The sequence below is a fragment of the Hemicordylus capensis genome, chromosome 3 (assembly GCF_027244095.1).
Source record: "Hemicordylus capensis ecotype Gifberg chromosome 3, rHemCap1.1.pri, whole genome shotgun sequence".
NCBI lineage: Eukaryota > Metazoa > Chordata > Lepidosauria > Squamata > Cordylidae > Hemicordylus > Hemicordylus capensis.
This window is the reverse complement of record NC_069659.1, coordinates 239,603,134-239,618,341: the sequence shown is the minus strand read 5'-3', so window position 1 is coordinate 239,618,341 and position 15,208 is coordinate 239,603,134. Positions and strand designations below refer to the sequence as shown.

At 43.7% G+C, this 15,208-nt stretch overlaps 1 protein-coding gene across 1 annotated transcript in view; it reads right to left on the bottom strand.

Moving 5' to 3' along the window:
- PCDH15 (protocadherin related 15) overlaps positions 1–15,208 on the bottom strand; it is a 1,296,732-nt gene that overhangs the window by 792,033 nt on the left and 489,491 nt on the right.

Below are 15,208 nucleotides of genomic sequence, written 5' to 3'. Positions count from 1 at the left end.
ATGAATATAAATGTTTGTTTTAAGTGCCAATCACACAGTCATTTGAGAGAGAGTGTAGACCCCCCACACACACACACACATGGACTGCTGCCCTAAGTCATGTAAACCCCACCCTATCTTTAAAAGATAGGATCAGACTAAATTAAATCTTTAATCCCATCCTATTTTTTAACCCTATCTTTAATAGGATTTTAAATTTAAATCCTATCTTTTATTTTATTTTTTTATTTTTTTAAAGTGATCACTGCCATCCCATTATGAGTCTCCATGTCACTATGACCAGAAAAGTGGAGATTCTTGGACCCGGTTCATACAGAGCGGGAAACCACAGGTCCCTTCACTTCCAGTTCCCAATCTTGAATAAGCAAACACAGGCAATTAAAGTTAAACAAAAATAAAGACCCATGGGTTCCCTCTCCTAACTCCATTTGTGATCTTCAGTTTGTAGTAAGTTTTGCCACCATAAACTGAATTTCTGCAGTGCCTGAGGTAACTGGGAGCACAGTTTGCCTCTGCCTCAAACTGGAGTTGAGGGAGGAAGCTCCTCCCTCGCTCTGGCTTCTATTGGCTGTGCGGGCTGCCATTCAGAAAAGGAGGTGGCCCATGCAGCCAGGTCCCCCACCTCTCTGTAGTCTTGCTGAAAGCAGAAAGCCTCAAGAGCATTACAACTGGAGTACAGGTGGGGTAGGGGTACAGAACTGAGTGTCCACTGGACCCGTGGTTCCACATTACGTATGACCCAGCCCTTGGTTTGATAGTTATCTCTGTCACAAGTAGCATAGATTTAGATCTGGTTTAGGGTTTTTTGTTTGTTTGTTTGTTTGTTTTTTTAAATTATCTGGTTCAGACACTAGCTTTCAAAAGTGATTTGGAAACTGGTTCAGAAGCTTTGAACTAATTTAGATACATTCTGTGCAGAATATCAAACTCTTTTGCCTTCAAAGCAGCTCCTTAAAATAAACACAGTTATGTTAAAATGCTGTTCTGTTTTGTTTTACAAAATACAATATATGCAACAAAAAACCATGGGAATAAAACATTAATCATGCTTTTCAATTGTATGTGGTTACTAAACCCCTGATTTTGAACTAGTCATGACTTTCTATTCCTAGGGATTCAGTTTAGGTACAGGTTGACCAAGACATTTTAGGTTCAACGTCAGTTATGAAAAAATCTTTCTGATCCATTTTTGCAGGTTTGGATTTGTCTCAGATTCAGGTATGATGCCCCAATTAGACAAATTATTTCCTTCTCTCAATCTGAAAATTTACATTCAGAATGGCTATCTTCTAAAAACACCCTGTAAAAAAGCATGTCTGAGAAAGGAAACAAGAGACATCAGTCTAGTTCTCACAAACAGGTAATGAGTTTATAAACCTGTCATGTATCTCTCAGCCTAAGCTACCTCACAGGGTTGTTGTGAGGATAAAAAACATCTACACCTCTCTGAGCTCCTTGGAGGAAGAGCGGGACATAAATGTAATAAATAATAAATTATTTGTTTCCAGTAAGCTACATTACAGTGTAGCACTGCAAAGCAGCCCTCAAATAGATGTCTTAGCAGCACAGGTTCATGGGATCATGATCCTTGTGAACTTTTCACCATGCCTAGTCAAAAAGACTTGGCACAAAGGAGGTCAGTAGTGTAGGCTGTGCTGGCAGCATGCCTTCAGGTCAAGCTGACAAACAGACTGAAACAGGATGTGCCAGCACTTAACTAAGGTATAGCCAAAACTATACAGACCCATTGAAGGTAAATCACTCAGGGGAGGAATCCTCCCTGCCTGAAAGATAACATGAAAAGCTCTCAAGAAGGAGCACAGATAAACGGCACATTTCCCATTAGTTAATCAGTTAACTGACTGATGAAGGCAAGGGAGGAGTCACTTGTTAGCAGACTATCGGAGCATATTTTTGCACCTGGGAGACACCAGAGGCTCAAAATAAAGTAAACAAACACAGACCCATCTCATACGTCCACGTCCACATTCACATAGCTGCTCCTGCCTTTGTTTAGCAAGGCACACCTAAAGGGATTGAGTCCAGCCCACTATAGACACTTCTGTCTTGCACAGATTCAACCATTCTTTAGGGAGGGAGAATTGTATGGTAAACAACCATCATTGCCTCAGGGCACATTTATGGATATAAATACCCCAGCCAGGCCACAATGGCTTCGGATTCTGGAGGCTTCTGCCTAGACCCTGACTGGACTCTACAGGTTCCCACGAATATGCTGTGGTTGCTGTTGCTCCCTCACTCTTTCTCCCCACTTCTACCCTGTGCTTTGCCCCAGAAAGAGGCCAAAGTGTCCGGCCATCACACACTGAACATGCCCAGGAAGGATAAGTAATAACTAACTTCTCACCTCTCCCTAAGCTCTCCTTCTGCTTCTCTTTCTGCTTCCCTCCCCCTCTCTAGGCACTTTGCACTGCAAGACCCTAATTAGGCTCTCTGATTTGGAACTCTGGCCAAATTGCGACATGCTTTTACCAAGACTCTTATTTAGAATCTTAGCTAGATTGTTGATTTGCCTTGCCTAACTAATCTTTTGCCTTCTGTAATTCCCATTTTTACCTTTAATAAAGCTTTTAAACTTCACCCATGTGTCCTCATGCTTTCCAAATACACCAAATGTGCTTAAATTGATACTGGAACCAAACTGCTCCCCAATCTGAGATAATTTCCCCACTTTAAGCCAAAAGCATAGCTATCTAGCAAGCATTTCAGGGCAGATTTGGTAACATAATTGATTGGTGTTTGGAACTTACATGAATCAATATTTAATTTAATTCGTTTGCTATTTATGGGAAGGGCTGCGGCAGGAGTATCTGAGGGAGACTGGAGGAGGTGAGCTGTGGCTTTTTAATATCAAGCCTCCTTTGTCGGACAGCTGGGAGCTTTGGAGCTACTTCTCCCCACCCTTTGTTTGCTGGACGGACCAACTGAGCCCAGCACAGACCTGCTGCTTAATTGGGATCTTCCCTTCCCGTAAGTGCCAGTGCTCACCACCTGTAGGCACTGATTGCTTCCATCGGCCCTACCAAGGGTCCTTTGTGAGAGGAAGGACTCTGGGAAGGGAATTTAAGGGAAGGGCTGCACTAGGCGGCGCATCTGGTGGCGTGGCCGCCAAAGGGGGCCTGCCTTTGGTGCTGGCCTTTGGTGTAGGGCTCAGGGTTGGTCTGCACTCCATTTAATTTGACTGTTTTAGGAGTTGTAGCAGGAAGTGTGCCAGCTTCATCACTGAGACTGGGTAATGTGTCTGGGTCTGCCTGGAGATGGGGAGACAAGGGGTGCCTTCATTGAATGTGGGGCAGCTATTCCAGTGGTGGTGGGGAATAGAAGAAGTAACTTTGGCAGGTCAGCAGGCCGTTCCAGGGGAAGGATGGTCAGAAATTTAATAGCTGTCTCCCCTCCCAGCTATCCTGCCAGCTCTTTGATCTCGGGAAGCATTGCCAACAACCCACATAGCCTCACCTTGCTCCTCTGCAATGCCCGGTCGGTCCAAAATAAGCAAGAGCTCATCCAAGTTTTGATTATGGATGAAGGGGCCTACCTGGTATGTATTACTGAGATGTGATTGGCGGAAGCTACTGGTCCAGTTTGGTCCCAGGTTCTCCCTGCAGTAAGAGGAGCAGGTGAGGGGACGTGGGCAGGGAGGTGGAGTGGCTGTGGTCTATAAGGATGACATTTCCCTTACCAGGGTCCCTGTTAGGGTATCAGACCATATTGCATGTGTGTACTTGAGTTTGGGGACCAGGGATAGATTGGGACTTTTGTTGGTGTACCGATCGCCCTGCTGCCCAACTGAGTTCCTTACTGAGCTCATGGATCCAGCAGGATTCCAAGAAGCCTGGGAAGGATTTAATGTTGGTTTTGCCAGTGATCCTGTTGATGCCTGGTTGAGAATTGGAACAACCTTCTCACGAGGGCAGTAGACATGATTGCTCCTAATGTCCCCTCTGACTCGCTTCAAAATTGGGCCCTTGGTATACGGAAGATCTATGGGGGCTGAAGCGGCAAGGTAGGCGACTGGAGCACATTTAAAGATATATGCTTAGGCAATACGTGCAGCAAAGAAGCAATTCTTTTCTACCCGAATTGCTTCTGAGTGTTCACGTCTGGCGGAGTTGTCCAGGGTTGTGAGGGGGCTAGTATCTGCCCCCCTCCCTTGAACCAGAACTTGGAAGCATCAGTCACCCGCTGTGATGTGTTTAATGAATTTTTTGCAGACAAAATCTCTAGGATTCGGGCCAAACTAGATGGAGACTCCACAATTAATTTGATGTCGGAAATGGAGGTGTCCAATAATTCCTCTTTTGCGAGTCGACTAAATTTCAATTTGTGACTCCTGAGGATGTGGACAAGCTGCTTGGAGTGGTGAGGCCTACCACTTGTTTTCAAGACCCTTGTCCAACATGGCTTATTCTATCTAGTAGGGAGGCTGTTGTAGGCGGCCTGGTAGAAATCATAAATGCGTCTCTGAGGGAGGGCAGGATGCGTTTCTTTTTTTAAGGAGGCAATTATTAGACCTCTTCTAAAGAAGCCTGCATTAGATCCCTCAGAGTTGATCAATTATAGGCCTGTCTCCAACCTCCCGTGGCTGGGCAAGGTAATTGAGAGGGTGGTGGCCTCTCAGCTCCAGACTGTCTTGGAGGAAACTGATTATCTAGACCCATTTCAAACTGGTTTTCGGGCGGGCTATGGGATGGAGACTGCCTTGGTCGGCCTGATGGGCTATGGGATGGAGACTGCCTTGGTCGGCCTGATGGATGATCTCCAATTGGGAATTGACAGAGGAAGTGTGACTCTGTTGGTCCTTTTGGACCACTCGGCGGCTTTCAATACTATCGACCATAGTATCTTTCTGGAAAGTCTGAGAGGGTTGGGTGTGGGAGACACTGTTTTACGGTGGTTCCTCTCCTACCTCTCGGAAAGGTTCCAGATGGTGTAGACTGGAGACTGTTGCTCTTCAAAAATCTTAGCTTAAGTATGGTGTGTGTCCCTCAAGACTCCATACTCTCTCCAATGCTTTTCAACAGCTACATGAAACCGCTGGGAGAGATCATCAGGGGATTTGGAGCTGGGTGTTATCAGTATGCTGATGACACCCAGATCTACTTCTCCATGTCAACTTCTTCAGGAGATGGCATATCCTCCCTAAATGCCTGACTGTAGGCAGTGATGAGCTGGATGAGAGGTAACAAGCTGAGGCTGAATCCAGGTAAGACAGAGGTACTTATTGTGCGGGGTTGGAACTTGGGAGATGAATTTGATCTACCTGTTCTGGATTGGGTCACACTTCTCCAAAAGAAACAGGTCCACAGTCTGGGAGTACTCCTGGATCCACACTTCTTGGTTTCTCAGGTTTAGGTGGTGGCCAGGGGTGCTTTCTATGAGCTCTGGCTGATAAGCCAGCTGCGCCCATTTCTCGAGATCAATGACCTCAAATCAGTGGTACATTTGTTGGTAACCTCCAGACCTGACTTCTGTAATGAGCTCTACGTGGGGCTGCCTTTGTGTGTAGTCCGGAAACTTCAGTTGGTTCAGAATGCGGAAGCCATGTTGGTCTCTGGATCATCTCGGAGAGACCACGTTACTCCTTTACTGATGGAGTTGCACTTGCTTCCGATAGGTTTCCGGGCAAAATACAAAGTGCTAGTTATAACTTATAAAGCCCTAAATGGCTTAGGTCCTGGGTATTTAAGAGAGCGTCTTCTTCGCTACGAACCCCACCACCCACTGAGGTCATCTGAGGAGGTCCATCTCCAGTTACCGCCAACTCGTTTGGTGGTCACACAGAGACGGGCCTTCTCGGCTGCTGCCCCGAGATGGTGGAATGCTCTCCCTGCTGAGTTACGATCCTCCCCATCTCTGGCTATTTTTAAAAAATATTTGAAAACCCCTTTTTTTTTTACCCAAGCCTTCTCAGGTTTTTAATTGAAAATACTATTTAATTTTATGGTTTTTAATTATTGTATTGTTTTAACTTTTATGTGTTGATATATGTTGAATTGTTTTATCTTTTATATGTGTTTTAATTGTTAGCCGCCCAGAGACGTAAGTTTGGGTGGGATAAATTTAATAAACAAACAAACAAACACATAATAAATATTTCTTAGGTGGGTTCCTAAAGATAGAAAAACAGATATCATGTTTCTATGTCCAATCTTTTTTGTCACATCTCACTTTTCTATATGTATGTTTTTTTTAAAAAAAATGTATATATATATATATATATGGATGAACATTTAATAATGTCCAGAAACAGATTTATCACTTCAGCTTTTCTCTGTGAGCCTTAGGCTTCAGACAAAGTTCTTATTTCAGAGTTCTCCCTAATTGGGCCCAGTTTGCACAGATTCTTCTCAGTGCCAGTTCTATGTAATTAATGTCATACTTCTGATGAAATGTGAGGTGTATATGAACAGATTTGTTACTCCCACATTGCCAAAAAAAATGGCAAGATTGTCACAGTCATGGCTTTTAATTGGGAGCACTGACTCTAGTCATTTATTATGATATGCATTTCATTCAGTCAAGTATTACTATCCTAATGCTACAGTTATAGTTTATATAAATCATTTTGAACTGATTTTAACCAAGAGAAAACAGTTCTATAGAATCAGCTAGCAACAAAGGCTTCCTAGCCATGTAAACTACAACTACTTTGTTGCCGCAATATCAGTTCTATTACCCAGAAGCTCTACATGCACACTGTTGGGGAAGCAGGAGAAATGTTCCTTCATCGTTAATGAATGAGACAACTTAATAGTTACTAACTTGTCTCATTAATTTAAATGGTACTTAGTCATGACTAACTTAATCTGGATCCCGGCCATAATTTACACATTATAAAGAATTAATCCCACCCCCGGTAATATTATGTGTTATTTCTACAGTTTTTTGTTGGGTTACAGTGAAGATATTGAATTAGCTGACCAATTGACCATGGCAGCTAGATGGCTGATCAGAGCAGAAGATTCAGTAAACACATTCTGGGGAAGAAGAAAAAACCTCACACCAATCAAACCTGTTTGTTTTTAAAATAACACACAATACAGAAATAGAACAAAATTATCTTTTCTTCCTCATGTAATGTTTGATTACATGAGTGCCTCTGCTCAAATAGCAGACAATCTTTTAACTTCTTCAAAAGGCCAAAAGAGTGATAAAAATGGCTATTTTCATTTCTGAAGAATGTTGAAAGATAAGAATTGCAAGCATACAACTCAGCCATTATAGATTACTGCTTTAAAAATCTTTTAAAATGCTAATTCAATATGACTGCCAACAGGCAATGCAGGGCAATTATTATTTCAGATTAACTAACAGAAGTTTACAAGACCACACCCTAGAATGCCACTTAAATTTTACTCCATCTTTCACTTGTTCCTTATATCTTCTCCCAAAAAAATTATTGAAGTGACAACTACAGCAGAAAGGAAACCATTTCAAACTCATTCTTATGCTTAGTAACGAGTAAGTTTACAATACTTAAATAAATAAATAAATTTCTCCATTTAAAAGTTGTTCTTCATTTTCTCTCTCATTATTTTCAATTAATATATTCTCCTTTTCAGTATGTCATTTTTCGTACAATGTATGATAATCAAAATCCAATGGTTGACATAATGCAGTGTTCCATCACTGGAATGCCTTGTGCCAGGGCTGCTTCAGATGTACAGGCAGCCCTGATGCTGTTAAGAATGAGTGATTGTGCAAGCAGTATTACTGCAGTCATCCCCCTTGCAGCAAAGGGGGAACAGTGGTAGAACTGCTTGCCTAACTATACATTCTGAACAGTGTTGGTGCTGCCTGCACATCTGTAGCAGCCCTGGCATACAGAGCATTCCTGCAACAGAAAGCTGTGTCTCATGTTGGCCATTATTTGGCATGTTTCCAGCATCTGTTGTTGCCCTCTGCAACCATAATCAGCAACTGGCAAAATACAGAACACAAGCAAACAAAATACTTTGTTAAGAAAACTTACTAAACAAAATGAACACAACCAATGTTAGTTCAGATACTTTAATTAGTCTTTAATCCCAGTAGTGGTTGGGGAATAGAAGAAGTTACATTGGTAGGTCAGCAGGCCATTGCAGGGGAAGGGAAATCAGAAACTTAATAGCTGTTTCCCCTTCTGGCTGCCCTGCCAGCTCTTTGACCTTGGGGAGTAGTGCCAACAACCCTCAGAACCTTGCCTTGCTCCTTTGTAATGCCAGGTCAGTCCAAAACAAATCTGAAGTAATCCATGACTTGATCAGGGATGAAGGGGCTGACCTGGTGTGTATCACAGAGACTTGGTTAGGGGAGGCTGGGGGCCCAGCTTGGGCCCAGTTTCTCCCTCCAGGGTACTCTGTAGAGGAGCAGGTAAGGGAGTGTGGGTGGGGAGGTGGAGTAGCTGTGGTCTTTAAGGATAATATCTCCCTTACCAGGATCCCTATCAGAGTGTTTGATCATATTGAATGTGTGTATGTACGTTTGGGGACCAGGGATAGATTGGGACTTCTGTTGGTGCACCGATCACCCCGCTGCCCAACAGAGTCCCTAACTGAGCTCACGGACTTGGTCTCGGGTTTGGTGTTGGAGTCCCCCAGGCTTATGGTGCTGGGGGACTTCAATATCCACTTTGGGACTGGGTTGTCTGGTGCAGCTCAGGAGTTCATAGTGGCCATGACAACTATGGGCCTATCCCAAGTGGTCTCTGGACCAACACATGTTGCTGGTCATACTCTTGATTTGATCTTTCATTCTGATCAGGGTGGTATTCTGTGGGTGGGGACTCCTGTGATCTCCCCATTGTCATGGACAGACCACCATCTGGTTAAGGTCGGACTCACAGTTGCGTCCCACCTCTGCAGGGGTGAGGGACCTATTAGAATGGTCTGTCCAAAAAGGTTATTGGATCCAATAGGATTCCAAGAAGCCTTGGAAAGATTTAATGTTGGCGATCCGGCGATCCAGTTGATGCCCTGGTGGAGAATTGGAATAATCAGCTCACCAGGGCAGTAGACATGATCGCTCCTAAGCGTCCTCCCCGACCCGCTTCAAAAATGGATTCTTGGTATACGGAAGATCTACGGGAGCTGAAGCGGCAAGGTAGACGACTGGAGCGTAAGTGGAGGAAGACTCGACTCGAATCCGACAGATTACAACATAGAGCACATTTAAAGATCTATGCTCTGGCTATACATTCAGCAAAGAAGTGTTTCCTTTCTGCCTGTATTGCTTCCGCAGGCTCTCATCCAGCGGAGCTATTCAGGGTTGTGAGGGGGCTAGTAGGGCCCCCTACTCCCCTGAATCCAAATTTGGAACCATCAGTTGCCCGCTGTGATGCTTTTAATGAGTTTTTTGTGGACAGAGTCTCTCGTATTCGGGTCGATCTAGATCTAGATTCAGACTCCACAGTTATCACGGTATAAGATGCAGAGGTATCCAGCAACTTCTTTTGTGTGGTTAGAGTGTAGTTAGGATCAATTTCAGTTTGTGACTCCTGAGGATGTGGACAAGCTGCTCGGAATGGTGCGTCCTACCACCTGTCTGCTTGATCCTTGCCCGACGTGGCTTATACGACGTGGCAAGGGGGTTGTTGTGGAGAGCCTGGTGGCAATTATAAATACCTCTCTGAGGGAGGGCAGGATGCCTCCTTGTTTAAAGGAGGCAATTATTAGACCTATTCTTAAGAAGCCTGCCTTGGACCCCTCAGAGTTTAATAGCTACAGGCCTATCTCCAACCTCCCATGGTTGGGCAAGGTGATTGAGAGGGTGGTGGCCTCTCAGCTCCAGGCGGTCTTGGAGGAAACTGACTATCTGGAGCCATTTCAAACTGGTTTTCGGGCGGGCTATGGGGTGGAGACTGCCTTGGTCGGCCTGATGGATGATCTCCAATTGGCAATGGACAGAGGAAGTGTGACTCTTTTGGTCCTTTTGGATTTTTCGGCGGCTTTTGATACTATCGACCATAGTATCCTTCTGGAACATCTGAGAGTGTTGGGGGTGGGAGGCACTGCTTTGCAGTAGTTCTTCTCCTACCTTTCTGGCAGATTCCAGATGGTGTCACTTGGAGACTGCTGCTCTTCAAAATCTGAGCTTTTATATGGGGTCCCACAGGGCTCCATACTGTCTCCAATGCTTTTTAATATCTACATGAAACCATTGGGAGAGATCATCCGGAGATTTGGTGCTGGGTGTTATCAGTATGCTGATGACACCCAAATCTATTTCTCCATGTCAACATCATCAGGAGAAGGCATATCCTCCCTAAATGCCTGCTTGGAAGCAGTAATGGGATGGATGAGGGATAACAAACTGAGACTGAATCCAGACAAGACGGAGGTACCTATTGTGTGGGATCGTCACTCAGGAAGCGATATTGATCTACCTGTTCTAGATGGGATCACACTTCCTCAGAAGGAACAGGTACGCAGTCTGGGAGTGCTTCTGGATCCACACCTCTCCCTGGTTTCCCAGGTTGAGGCAGTGGCCAGAAGCGCTTTCTATCAGCTTTGGTTGATATGCCAGCTGCGTCCGTTTCTTGAAGTTCATGATCTCAAAACAGCAGTACACTTGCTGGTAACCTCCAGATTTGATTACTGCAATGCGCTCTATGTGGGGCTGCCTTTGTACGTAGTCCGGAAACTACAATTAGTACAAAATGCGGCAGCCAGGTTGGTCTCCAGGTCATCTCGAAGAGACCATATTACTCCTATATTACAGGAGTTGCACTGGCTGCCAATAGGTTTCCGGGCAAAATACAAAGTGGTGGTTATAACCTATAAAGCCCTAAACAGCTTAGGCCCATGGTATTTAAGAGAGCGTCTTCTTCTGCATGATCCCCATCGTCCACTACATTCATCAGGGGAGGCTCGTCTGTGGCTACCTTCATGTAGTTTGGTGGCCACCCAGGGACGGGCCTTCTCTGTTGTCGCCCCGAGACTTTGGAACGCACTTCCTGTGGGAATAAGAGTCTCCCCATCTCTAGTGGCTTTTAAAAGGGGTCTAAAGACTTATCTTTTTACCCAAGCTTTTTAGCTTTTTAATTTTTAGCTTTTTAGCTTTTTAGCTTTTAATTTTTAAACTTTTGATTGTTTATTATTTGTTTTAAATTGTTTTTAGTATTTGTTTGTTGTGAGCCGCCCTGAGGCCTTGGGCTGGAGCAGTGTAGAAATGTGCTAAATAAATAAATAATAAATAATAATTTGCTTAGACTGTATTAATTCCAGTAATCAAACTCGCTAAATGAATTGAGTGAAGTCAATCTAATTAAGCAAATTTCATTGTTAAAACAAGGCAACTGAATTAAAATGTCAGTTTTAGTATGTTTTATTTTAGTTGTGAAAGAATTGAAATTCAGCCACTTTTTGAATGAGATTAACAGGTTTCCAAAATCTGTGGAGAAATTCTCACCTTCATGCAAAATCAAATTATGTGCCCTGCATTGCTTGAGAAAAGAAAGTAATCAGAAGTACAAATAGAAGTAGAAATCATTCAAGCTAACCTGATATTTTGTCTTATCCACAATGTATGACACATTCAAACCAAAAAGGGGAAGGAGTAATGGAATTTGTGGAACTACATGGAGGAGAGTTGGGACAGAGATGCACAGGAAGGGAAAAGAATATATGTCAGGTGAAAATGTCCTGCACACTGAGAACTGGGGTATCTTTTTGATTAACTTAAGTCTCAAAGCCTCTAGCAAACATTGTTTTCTTATTTTTAAGCCTCAATTTGGAACTCGTGAGCACAATATCATTTTCTCCAGCAGCAGAGTACCACACCACAGGAGCGAGCTATTCATCATTACACCCTTTTCATGTTTAACTTCAGTATCATCAATACCAGAGATACAACAGGAAATAAAACTATATTGGTTTCAGTATACTGTTAAGGCACCTTACAGAAAATTTGTGGGAAAACTCTCTTCCCTAAAGTCATGCAAACTCTCTATATTTTTGCTACCCCTGAGATATACTTTGAGAATCTGAACTGACAACCCTGAAATATAAGTTCTACCTCTAATAATATAAAAAAAGGGATTCATAGAAATGAACCATAACATGTTTCAGGCGACATGGACAGAAAAATATTACATTTTTTGAAGGAAAAAATATGACAGGGTGGTTTTTGTTTGTTTGTTTTTTGGAAGCTGGTGTCTAACATGTTTTCATTAAAGAAATTCAGCACTGAAATTTCCAACATCCCTTCATTTGTAACGAGAAGAAGAAAGTCCATACTGTGTATATGTAGATGATGTCATGAACCCCAGGTCTGACATGGAGGAGTCCCAGGATGAAGGGGTCTTGGCAGCTGAGCTGGACACCACCAGGGCCTCTCGAGGTGGAGAGGTTATGGCCCCTGAACCTGACTCTGACAGAAAGGACTCACAGCACAAGGCAAGCTTTGAGATGCCCTCACCCTCATCAATGAAAATGCCAGCACCTGCTGACCCCCTCAACATATCCTTGCCTGTGTCCTTTAAGTTGGGCAATAAACCAGAAGCACCCCAATCCCCACTAACAGCTGCCAGCTATGCCAGCCACAGTCAGTATTTAAAAAATATGGTGCAGCCCCTTTAAGACATTCCAGGCTTGGGTGGGGCTGCAGCACAGGCTCTGTATTTAAGGCCTCAGGTTTGCCTCCACTATCTGCTGAATCCACTTTGTTGTGGATGTGTGCTACCTTGAGTCTGTGCCTGTTCTTGGTTTCCCTGGCTTCTGACCCTTTGCTTGTTCTTGGATTTTGACCCTGCTTGTGCCTAACAGACTGATCTTTTGCTCCAGGCCTCTTGCTTGTTTGACTTTGCCTTGCCTGCCCCAATGTACTGATCTCTAGCTCCCAACCTCCTGCTTGTTTGACATCACCTTGCCTGCTCCCAGAGTGTGCTTCCTGGCACCCCTGCCCTGCCCAGGAATGACAGATGGATCGTTACTTCTTAAATTGCAAAATTGTTTATGTAATAAAAAGAAAGTCATGCACATGCATCTCTGACAGTACAATATTTTAGAGCTGTTTAGAACCTTTCCAGCATTTGATTTGTTGAAAAACAATGTGATCATTTTTCTCATTAATGTATCTGTAGGTTATTCTTGTTCCAACATCATAATTGGATTAAGTCTTGGGCCTGATGTAGCAGGATGTTCTTAAAGTTCTACATAGGAAGACACTTTCTAGACTTACATTTTAAACTATAATAATAAAATAATAAATAAATAAATGCCAAAAGATCAACACATATAATATGAAAGCACAGCAAATGTAAAAATACAGCTGTTTCAAAAGGATGCTTCTTGGAAAATCACATTCCTCCAAGCACTGTCCTGCACAAAGAGGTTTTTCAGAGGTGATTGAGTCAGATCTCTTTAAATGAATTGAGGGTGGGCAATAGTAGGGCACAACTGACTACTTTTGAATTCCAAGGTAACCCAACCCATAGTTCAGACAGAGTACTTTGACTACTCCCTACTATTTAGGACAGCACTTATTCCACTCTGGGAGCAAAATATTAATACTACCAGTTGTTATGATTATGATAAAATATATTGAGTGTGTGCAGGTACATCTGAAGACCGAGAAGACTGGGACTTTGGTTGGAGTACCATTCACCCCACTGCCCAACAGAGTCCATAGGAACATAGGAAGCTACCATATACTGAGTCAGACCATTGATCTATCTAGCTCAGTATTATCTTCACAGACTGGCAGCAGCTTCTCCAAGGTTGGTTGTAGGCAGGAATCGCTCTCAGCCCTATCTTGAAGAAGCCAGAGAGGGAACTTGAAACCTTCTGCTCTTCCCAGAACAGCTCCATGCCCTAAGGGGGATATTTTACGGTGCTCACACTTCTAGTCTCCCATCCATATGCAACCAAGGCAGACCCTGTTTAGCTAATGGGACAAATCATGCTTGCCACCACAAGACCAGCTCTCCTCCCTAACTGAACTGGCTGCCTTGGGACTTTAATGTTCACTTTTGAACCAATGTGTTAGGATCAGCTCAGGAATTCAAGAACTCAGCAGCCATGGCAACAATGGGCCTATCCCAAGTGGTCTTGGGACATGTTCCTGGTCACACTCTTGACTTGGTTTTTTGCTTTAATCAGGATGGTGTTCCATGGGTGGATACTCCTGTGATTTCTCCATTGTCATGGACGGATCACCATCTGGTTAAGCACAGACTCACAACCACCAACATCCTCCACAGGGTGAAGAACTGATTTGGCTGGTCTGCTTCAAAGGCTATTGGATCCAATAGGATTCCAAGAAGCACCAGAAGGCTTTAAGGTTGGTTCTGTCAGCGATTCTGTTGATGTCCTAGTTTAGATTTGGAATAATGAACTCACTAGGGCAATAGACATGATTGCCCCTAAGCACCCTCTCTGACTCACTCCTAAATTAGCCCCTTGGTATATGCAAGTAGGGGCTGAAGTGGCAAGGCTATAGCACAAGTGAAGAACAGTTCTTTTCTGCCCACATTGCTTCTGCAAGCTCATGTCTAGGGTTATGAAAGGGCTAGTACATGCCCCTTCTCCCTTGAATAAGAATTTGGTAACATCATTTACTCTTTGTGACATGTTTAATGAGTCTTCTGCAGATAAAATATCTTGTATTGGAGCTGAACTATGCTCTACAGTTATTGCAGAGTCTGCAGTGGAGGTGTCCAGCAGCTCCTCTTCTATGGTTAATTTGGATCAATTTCAAATTGACTCCCAAGGATGTGGACAAGCTGCATGTCATCTTGATCCCTGCCCGACATGGCTTTTACAATCTAGCAGGGAGGTCATTGGAGAGGGTCTTGTTAAGATCATTGATGCTTCTCTGAGGGAGGGCAGGATGCCTCCTTGTCGCAAGAAAGCAAATATTAGACCTGTTGAAGAAACCTCCATTGGATTCCTCAGAATTAGCAATTATAGGCCAGTTTCCAACCTCTATGGTTGGGCAAGGGGGTGAGGGAGTGAGGGGGTGGTGTCTCAGCTTCAGGCAGTCTTGGAAGAAGCAGATTATCTGGACCCATTTCAATCTGGCTTTCGGGTGGGCTATACAGTTGAGACAGCCTTGGTCAACCTGTTGGATGATCTCCAATTAGGAATTGACAGGGGGAGTGTGACTCTGTTGGTTCCTTTGACCATGGTCCTCCTGGCACTGCTTTGCTGTGGTTCTGCTCCTACCTCTCTTGTAGGTTCCAGATAGTGTCACTTGTAGATTGTTGCTC